This window comes from Oryx dammah, unplaced genomic scaffold, assembly GCF_014754425.2.
Source record: "Oryx dammah isolate SB20612 unplaced genomic scaffold, SCBI_Odam_1.1 HiC_scaffold_12, whole genome shotgun sequence".
NCBI lineage: Eukaryota > Metazoa > Chordata > Mammalia > Artiodactyla > Bovidae > Oryx > Oryx dammah.
In genome coordinates, this window is record NW_024070196.1 from 52,345,954 (window position 1) to 52,356,772 (window position 10,819).

A 10,819-nucleotide genomic window follows, 5' to 3' on the forward strand; every position below is an offset into this window, starting at 1 on the left:
GGAGTGCATTTAAAAAAAATATTTTTATTTATTTATTTATTCCAGCATTGGGTCTTAGTTGCAGTGCTCAGGTTTCTCTCTAGTATGGTGCATGGGCTTTGCTGCCCTGAAGCAAATGGGATCTTATGTCCCCAACCAGGGGTCAAACCCGTGTCCCCTGCATTTCAAGGTGAGCTCTTAACCACTGGACCACCAGGGAATTTCCTGGAAGTGCATTTTTTTTAATAAAATAAAATTCAACAATCTGGCCACATTTGGGATTTTTGTAATATGAAGAATTACTGAAAAAGCAAGGGTCTAACCCTGACTCAGCTTTCTGTCACAGTAGACAGCTGAGATTGCTCCTCCAGAGGGGTGACATCATGCCAGAAGCTAGTTCATGAGTCATAAGCAAGAATGACAAATGAAACAGAATTAGGACAGGTTGTGGGATTAGACCTGGGGCAAATTTCTCACGGCCTTCTAACAAGTGTCCTTCTGTTCCTACCTCGTGCTTTCCATGCCTGTCCTGATCTTTGACTCTAGACCAGTTACAGTTCTGCTTCTTGTATTGGTCCAATTTACTTTAATGTTTGGTATTGGTGGTGGTGGAAATTTGGGGTTTTGTTTTTTTTTTTTTGGTTTTGTGTTTTGCTTTGGTTGTGTACTTTTGAATTTTCTGTTGATATTTTTTAACATTGGGAATTTAATTAACAATAGGCAATAACATCCAGTGAACAAAAGAAAGCCCTGGCACAGTTGCTTGTTGCAAACCTCTGTGATCTTATTCAACCCCATGGCTTTCAATACCATCTAGGTACAAATGATTTTCAAATCTACATGACTAGCTGCTAAAATCCTCTTGAATTCTAGAATATTTTTTTCAGTTATTTAATAAGCAACATCTCCATTTGGCTGTTTTTGTTGATTTTTTAAAAAATATTAATGAAGCATAGTTGATTGACAGTGTTGTGTTTAATTGCTGTTATACAACAAAGTGACTCAGTTGTACATATATAATTCTTTTTCACATTATTTTCCATTATGGTTTATCACAGGATATTGAATATGGTTCCCTGTGCTATCCAGTATTGTTGTTGTTTAGTTGCTAAGTTGTGTCTCACTCTTTGTGACCCCTTGGACTTGTAGCCCAGCAGGTTCCTTTGTCTGTGGGATTCCCAAGGCAAGAATACTGGAGTGGGTTGTCATTTCCTTCTCCAGGGGATCTTACCGACCCAGGAATCGAACCCGAGTCTCCTGCATCGGCAGGCGGATTCTTAACAGCTGAGCCACTTGGGAAACCTGTGCTATACAGTAGGACCTTGTTATTTATCCTGCTTTAATGCTTTTATATGAGAATATACAGAGGAATCCTGAGGCTCTACTGTGTTAGAGTGGTTGAAACAATGTATTTTCATGACATAATGTGGTTTCATAATTTAGAGAATCAAAGATTAGGACAGTCAGCAGACATTGGTAGGAGCAGAAAGGGTTGCCAACCTTCATAATTGAAAGAAACAGTTTCCCTGAATTCTACCCTGCAGTTGTGGTGACTCATAGTTAAGAACCTCACATTAGAGCAATCAGCGAGGAGGGGCGTCTAGTGCCTGCCTTAGGGCTTTTGTTCTGACTGTCTCCTCTTCCATGACTGCTTTTTCCCTGAAATCCAGTTGGCTAAGTCCCTCAGCTCCTTCAACTCTGCTTAAATTTCATCTCACTGAGACCAGCCCGACCACCAATTTAAAAGTTCACACACCTGGAACTTCCCTGGCAGTCCAGTGGCTAAGACACTGCAATCTCAATGCAAGGGGCTCAGGTTTGATCCCTGGTCAGGGAACTAGATCCCACATACTGCAACTAAGAGTTCATATGCCACAACTGAAAGGTTCTGCATGCTGCAATGAAGATTCCCACATGCCACAGCTAAGACCCAGCACAGCCAAATAAATAAATATTAAAAAAAAAATAAACCTCCACACACATGCACACACCCAATTACTTCCAATATTGATTTCCTCTTCTCTGTAAGGATTTTTCATTCTCTAACATATTATCGAATTAGTTGGGTTATTATTTATTGACTTTTGTCCCCTACTAGAATTTAAGTTCCACAGACTCAGAAATCTTTTTGTCCAGTGATATGTCCCAAGCACCTAGAACAGTGCCTGGCGCATTAGTAAATGCTCAATAAATCCTTTTTGGTTAAGTGACTAGATTTGGAAGTTGGAATATCATATTTATTACCTTTTAAAGATGGGCTGGCATCTTGGCAGAGAAGTGTATTCATGCACAAGGTAAGATCTCTAAGATCCCTCCCAACTTAATGTATTTCTGGGTTTTGTCCTCACTTAGGCTTCCTTCACCATGAATTGCATTTCATTTTTGAGGAACCAAAGCAATTTCCTAAGCTCATTCTTTATTCTGAGCACAATTGCCCCTCATGTTTAACATGCTTTGTGTGAATGATTCACTCTCGGCTGTATGTAGGGTGTGTAGGCAGATCATAGGTAGGTAGATCATATTGTGCTCTCAAGGAGAAGTTGTAGCCAAGTGTATTTCACAAAAGTGAAAAACTGGAGGCACAGAACATGATCTATTGAACAGTCCTCAGTTACAATGGGATAGGTCATGTTGATTTCCTAGTTCATTTAGCCTTTTCTCATGAAGCAGTATTGAAGTTTGTCAACTACCTTATCTGCATGGAGATTATCATGTGTTGTTTTTTTAAAAACCTTTCTTTTTTAAAATTGTACCTATTATTTAATTTGGTGGCTGTGCTAGGTCTTCGTTGCTGTGTGGCCCTTTCTCTGGTTGCTGTGAGCGGGGGCTATTCTCTAGTTGCGGTGCGCCAGCTTCTCACTGTGGTGGTTTCTCTTGGGGAGCACAGGCCCTAGGGCATGTGGACTTCAGTGGTTTCAGCTCCTGGGCTCTGGAACACAGGCTCAGTAGTCACGGTGCATGGGCTCATTTGCTCTGAGGCATGTGGGATCTTCCCAGACCAAGGATCGAATCTGTGTCTCCTGCATTGGCAGGAGGATTATTCACCACTGAGCATCATGCAAGCCCCTATCGTGTAGTTTTTGTCCTTCATTCTATTGATACAGGGCTTCCCTTGTGGCTCAGCTGGTAAAGAATCTGCCTGCAGTGCAGGAGACCTAGGTTCACTCCCTGGGTTGGGAAGATCCCCTGGAGAAGGGAAAGGCTACCCACTCCAGTGTTCTGGCCTAGAGAATTCCACGGACTGTATAGTTCACGGGGCCACAAAGAGTCGTACATAACTGAGTGGCTTTCACTATTGATACAGTGTATCCCATTAACTGATTTTCAGATGTTAAGCCAACTTTACATTGTTGGGATAAATCCCACTTGAACATAATGTATAATCCTTTTTATATATTGGTGGATTCAATTTGCTAGTGTTTTGTTGAGAATTTTATATCTATATTTATTAAAAATATTGGTGTGTAACTTTCTCTTTATGTTATATTGATTTTTAAAATACAATGAAGATAAATGAGTCTGTGGATAGTAATCCAATCGTCTAAGAACTTGCGTCCTTGAACAATTATTTTAAAAAAAACTTTCATCTTTCATTTTTCTGAGCTATTAAGGAAGTTATTCATTATTATTGAATAATTATGGAGAAAGTTATCTCATTATAAACCTTAAGGGCAATGATATATTCCATTCTGTGATCTCATATACATGTGCCAAAGGGCACAGTCAGTTCAGTCACTCAGTCATGCCCAACTCTTTGCAACCCCATGGACTGCAGCACGCCTGTCCATCACCAACTCCTGGAGTTTACTCAAGCTCATGTCCGTTGAGTTGGTGATGCCATCCAACCACTTCATCCTCTGTCATCCCCTTCTCTTCCTGCCTTCAATCTTTCCCAGCATTAGGGTCTTTTCCAATGAGTCAGTTCTTCAAATCAGGTGGCCAAAGTATTGGTTTTTCAGCTTCAGCATCAGTCCTTCCAGTGAATATTCAGGACTGACTTCCTTTAGGACGGACTGGTTGGATCTCCTTGCAGTCCAAGGAACTCTCAAGAGTCTTCTCCAGCACCACAGTTCAAAAGCATCAGTTCTTCGGTGCTCAGCTTTCTTTATAGTCCAACTCTCACATCCATATAATAGCTACTGGAAAAACCATAGCTTTGACTAGACAGACTTTTGTTGGCAAAGTAATGTCTCTGCTTTTTAATATGCTCTCTAGATTGTAGTGCTTCCCTGGCGGCTCAGAGATTAAAGCGTCTGCCTGGAATGCGGGAGACCTGGGTTCAATCCCTGGGTCGGGAAGATCCCCTGGAGAAGGAAATGGCAACCCACTCCAGTACTCTTGCCTGGAGAATCCCATGGAGAGAGGAACCTGGTAGGCTACAGTCAGTCCATGGAGTTGCAAAGGTTCGGACACGACTGAGTGACTTCACTCACTCTAGAGTATTCATAACTTTTCTTCCAAGGAGCAAGCATCTTTTAATTTCATGGCTGCAGTCACCATCTGCAGTGATTTTGGAGGCCCCCAAAATAAAATTTATTTATAAATGTTATGTACTTATTATCCAATTTAGTTGAATTTAAATTCTTAACTTTCAGGAGTTCTCTGGCAGTCCCATGGTTAGGACTTAGTGCTTTCACTGTGGCGGCCCAGGTTCAATCCCTGATTGGGAAACTAAGATCCCACAGCCATGTAATGCAGCCAAAAATAAATAAATGAATTAATAAATAATAAACAAACAACATATTCTTTAACTTTTGCCGATTTTATCTCCAGCATCTGCTTTCTGGGCATTTTACATCTAACTCTGACTTTTGTTGATATGTAAAACTGAGACTTGGCTAATGATTTAGTAATGTCATGTTAAAGATTGTGTATCAGTTACCTTGGAGAAGGAAATGGCAACCCACTCCAGTGTTCTTGCCTGAATAACCCCAGGGACGGGGAGCCTGGCGGGCTGCTGTCTATGGGGTCTCACAGAGTTGGACACGACTGAAGCGACCTATTGCTGTGTAACATGATCTCAAAACTGAGCGACTTAAAACATTCGCATTTCATTATTGTTCATGATTCTGTAGGTTGAGTGGGTGGTTCTGCTCATCTCAATGAAGTTCATTCGGGTGCTGCATTCAGTTGGTAGCTTGACTGGAGACAGAGGGCCTGAGATACTTCACTCCCATTGCTGGGCACTTGGTATTTGTTGTCAGCTATGGCACCCCACTCCAGTACTCTTGCCTGGAAAATCCCACGGACGGAGAAGCCTGGTGGGCTGCAGTCCATGGGGTCGCTAAGAGTTGGATATGACTGAGCGACTTCACTTTCACTTTTCACTTTCATGCATTGGAGAAGGAAATGGCAACCCACTCCAGTGTTCTTGCCTGGAGAATCCCAGGGACGGGGGAGCCTGGTGGGCTGCTGTCTATAGGGTCGCATAGAGTCGGTCACATAGGTCTCTTGAGCCTACACTGTGATGTTCACACAATGTCACTTTTACCAAATTCTACTGCAAGTTGAAAAGACCAGCTCAGATTCAAAGGATGGGGAAAAAAAAAAAACACCTCTTGGGACTTCCGTGGCAGTCCAGTGGTTAAGACTCTGCATTTCCACTGTAGGGGGTTGTGGGTTCAATCCCTGATCTAGGAACTAAGATTCCACATGCCATGTGGCCAAAATATTTTTAAAAGGTAAAAAAAATTCCACATCTTGAGGAGATGATCCATAAAACATTGTGGCTATTTTTGAAAATCTACTACCATATATATTTCAAGCAAAGTATTGTAAGTCACTTCAGTTCTTTAACTGAGAATTCTCATGGATCACGTTAACACTTAGTGCAATCTGTTCAGTCTAGAAAGTATGAATGATAATATGCTTTAAAATGGTTTTGAAACTCATCTATTTTGGAAATTGAGATTAAAAACAAGTAACTTCCAGAATAGGAAAAAATTAAGTGGAATAAGATAGTGTTTAAAGTCAGAAACCACTGGGATAACAATGTCAAATGGTAATACTAACAAGCCACCCTAATTTTAGTACACTAAATTTTGAAAACATTCTACCCTTATCCGTTTGGCTAGGAAAACTAGATTACTCAAGGAATTGTTTGTCTTATGATTGGCCCAAAATATCACATCCAAGTTTAAACTCATATATTTTGTGTCACATGACTGACATGAGACATTAGTTTGATAAAATTTCAAGTTGACACAAATTGAATCCTATTCAAATGAAAAAGATAGTATATGGCATAAATATTTGTGTGGCACCTACCCTATGCATTATACTTTTCTGAGACATTTTTTCCTTTTTTAAAATATTTTGTTGATGTGAACCATTTTAAAAATCTTTATTGAATGTGTTACAATATTGCTTCTGTTTTATGTTTTGGCTGTGAGGCATGTGGGTTGTAAGCTCCCCAACCAGGGATCAGACCCACATCCCCTGCATTGGAAGGCAAAGTCTTCACCTCTGGACCACCAGGGTAGTCCCTTCTGAGACATCTTTATGCAGAGGGGAATAAGGCCTCTAGTCCTGGGAGAAAAGAGAAAGCACATGATTAACGACTCGATGTGGCAGGACACGATAAACATCAGATGATGACCATGAAGTATGACTGAAGTTCAGAGTGGCCGAGAATGCTGCCATTTAATCAGAATGCATTAGACTTTAGTCAAATAGAGATGAGCAATCCAAGAGTAACTTTGAGAAAAGATTGTATTTCTTGAAGCTATAACACAGTGAAAGGGATGCTTATTGAAATTAATGACTTTAATGATTAGACTTGGTTCTTAGATATCAGCTTAGAGGTGCTGGGCTATGTTCCTGAGGAAGACACACAGCTAGTACCAGAATTAGAGTCAGTTTAGCTTATATTTGAAGATGTTACCACTGGCATTACCTAGTTGAATGTGATCCAGGAGCTCAGAAGGTGACCTTATCTGGAAATAGGGTTGTTGCAGTTATATTTAGTTAAGATGAGGTCATTCTGGAGGAGGGTGAGCCTTTCGTACAACCTGACTGATGTCCTTAAAGAGGAAAATTTGGACACAAAGAGACACATCTTCTAGGTGGAGATGGAGGTAGAGACTGGAATGATGTATCTACAAGCCAAGTAATTCCAGCAAATACCAGAAGCAGGAGAGAGGCATGGGACAGGTTTTCCCTTGGAGTGCCCAGAAGGAAGTAACCTCGCTGACTTCCTCCTCCAGAAATGTGAGACAATGACAGCTGCTTAAGCCATTCAGTCCCTAGTGCTTTCTTAGGGTGATCTCGTGAGATTCATAATGCCCAATTAGCTAATTAGCATGCTTCTGTACCTCCATTATCAGGGGCACAGGACCCTCTTTTCTTGGTGCTCTGTTACTTACAACAAGTGGTTTTCCTCCTTGGTGTCAACATAACAATGCCAGCTCCATCCATCACATCTGTATTCCAGTCAGCAGGAAGGAAAAAAGAAAGGGAAGGGTTTGCCTTCTACCTTTAAGGACACTTCCCGGATATTGCACATGTTACTTCAGCTTGGCCAGACTTAGTCTCAGGGCCACATTTAGAAACAGTATATCCACGTGCTGGAAAATTCAGGTGCAGAAAAGAGGAAGTTTTTTTTTTTCTCCCCAGTTGGCGGAGGCAGGCATCTAATAGTCTCCAGCATAGCCTTTGAAAACTGAAGCAGTGTAGGACACGTGGTGAAAGCAATACTCAATTTACCCTGATGGTGGTATGTCCAGAATGGACAGATGTATGTTAGAGGCAAAGAGATGCAAGCCAGAGGATATGTGTGTGTGTGTGTGTTCTTAGAAAGCCACATGAAAACATGAGTAAGGAAATGTGTATTATCCATTGCTCTGGTAACCATCTTACCACCAGCCTTAGGAAGAGACTCTTTCTGTCAAGGGCAGGGAAAAAGAAAAGTTTGTGGGTTGAATTGCTAAATCAACCAAACCTGAAATTCAACCCTGCTCCACAATTCCTGTTTTGCAAACAGATTTCATTATTGTTTGAGCTAGGCTGAGTTAGACTAGGTGCTGAAATCAACGCTATTAACAATGCAAGAGTTTTGAATAGGAACCTCTGCATCTGACTGGCCACTGCAGATTTAAGCGCCCTTATCTTCTTTTAGCTTTGGGAATTTCACCAGGGACTCAAATAGCTTTATCTGACAGGAAGCTATGCACAGTGATTTCCAGGTAGTTCTGATGGCCTGTCTTTGATGGAGTAATATTGATTTTGCATTCAGGAAAGGTTCAAGTATGGGGGCACAGACATTCTCAGACATTGCTGGTGGAGCTGTAAATTGATTCATTCTTTTTTGGCTGCTACTGCTGCTGCTGCTGCTGCTAAGTCGCTTCAGTCGTGTCCGACTCTGTGCAACCCCATAGATGGCAGCCCAACAGGCTCCCCCGTCCCTGGGATTCTCCAGGCAAGAACACTGGAGTGGGTTGCAATTTCCTTCTCCAATGCATGAAAGTGAAAAGTGAAAATGAAGTCGCTCAGTCGTGTCCGACTCCTAGTGACCCCATGGACCGCAGCCTAACAGGCTCCTCTGTCCATGAGATTTTCCAGGCAAGGTGCCATTGCCTTCTCCGATTCTTTTTTGGAGGGCAACCTAAAAATGAAATTTAAATGTACATACTTCAGATTAAATAGTTATAATCTAAGAATTAATCCTACAAATATCACAATATACAATGTACAAGATTGTTTAATGAAGCAGCAAATGTAGTAGCAAATACTAAAAATAACATAAACATCTATTGATAGGAGTCTCATTAAATCATAGCACACTCATGATCCTGTAATAATTGAAAAAAAATGAGGAATTCTGCATCTTCTGACATGGAAAGAGAGTTGTCTCCCAAATATATGTGTTAGCTAAATAGTATGTGTGAATATATATGCATGTTCATATATATTTGTATGTAAGTTAATATATATAACATGTATTATGTAATGTATGTTAACTTTTATATAGTACCCATAAACTAACTAGTTATATGTATATGATTGTATATTGTTAATAAGATTAAACAATTTTGATTTGCTGCCTCACATCTTACCCAAAAATCTGTCCCAGGAGAATAAAGTCTTAGTGTGAAAAGCAAAACTTAAATTCATTTATTTATTTTTGGCTGCATGGGGTCTTAGTTGCTGTGCAAATTTTTTTCTCTAGTTCCAGCGCGTGGGGGCTACTCTCTAGTTCTGGTGCAAGGGCTTCTCATTGCAGTAGCCTCTCGCTGCCGAGCACAGGCTCTAGGGGGCTTGGTAGTTGTGGCACATGGCCTTAGTGTTTGTGGCCCCCAGGCTCCAGAGCACAGGCTCAGCAGCTGTGGCACACAGGCTTAGTTGCTCCAAGGTATGTGGTTCACCTGGGTCAGGGATCAAACCCATGTCTCCTGCATTGGCGAGCAGATTCTTTACCACTGAATCATCAGGGAAGCCCTTAAATTTTTTTTAAAAAAAATTTTTAAATAGCTTCCTGGCTCAGACAATAGAGAATCTGCCTGCAATGCAGGATACCCAGGTTCGATCCCTGGGTCGAGAAGATTCCCTGGAGATGACAGGCTACAGTCCCTGGGGTCACAAAGAGTAGGACACGAGTGAGTGACTAAGCATGAGCATAGCAGAATACTTTGTGAACGAGAGTTTAAAAAACATTTGTTCATTGAAAAGCAGCATTTTCAGGGACTTCCCTGGTGGTCCCGTGGCTAAGACTCCATGCTCCCAAAGTAGGGGTTTCGGGTTCTATCCCTGATCAGGAAACTAGATTTCACATGCTCCAACGGTTAGGTTGGTGCAAAAGTAATTGCGGTTTTGCACTGTTGAACTTTGATGTTTGATATTGGAATACATTCTTAAATAAATGTGGTTATGTTATATATCATTATAATGTGCATTTCTCACTTTTTTTGCTAATGACTTATTACTTACTGTTTATTTTATATTTATTTTAGACTATATATAAATGATGTTAGACAAAAAGCAAATTTGAGCAATTTTCTTGAGTTCAAAATGGGTCATAAAGCAGTGGAGACAACTTGCAACGTCAACGACACATTTGGCCCAGGAACTGCTAACGAAAGAACAGTGCAGTGGTGGTTCAAGAAGTTTTGCAAAGGAGACGAGAGCTTTGAAGATGAGGAGGGTACTGGCTGGCCATTGGAAGTTGACAACAACCAATTGAGAGCAATCTTCAAAGCTGATCCTCTTACAACTACATGAGAAAAAAAAAATAACTCAATATTGACCATTCCATGTAGGGTCATGTGGCATTTGAAGCAAATTGGAAAGGTGAAAAAGCTTGATAAGTGGGTGCCTCATGAGCTGACCGCAAATCAAGAAAATCAGCACTTTGAAGTGTCATCTTCTCTTATTCTATGCAACAACGAACCATTTCTTGATTGAATTGTGATGTGTGATGAAAAGTGGGTTTTATATGAAAACCAGCAATGACCAACTCAGTGGCTGGACCGAGAAGAACCTCCAAAGCACTTCCCAAAGCCAAACTTGCACCAAAAAAAAGGTCACAATCACTGCTTGGTGGTCTCCTGCCTGTCTGATCCACTACAGTATTCTGAATCCCAGCAAAACCATTACATCTGAGAAGTATGCTCAGCAAATCAATGAGATGCACCAAAAACTGCAATGCCTGCAGCCAGCATTGGTCAACAGAATAAGCCCAATTTTTCTCCACAACAACGCTGAACTGCAACCAACACTTCAAAAGTTGAACAAATTGTGCTACAACTTTTGCTTCATCTGCCATACTCAGCGGACCTCTCGCCAACAGACTACCACTTCTTCAAGCATCTTGACAACTTTTAGCAGGAAAAATAACTTCCACAAC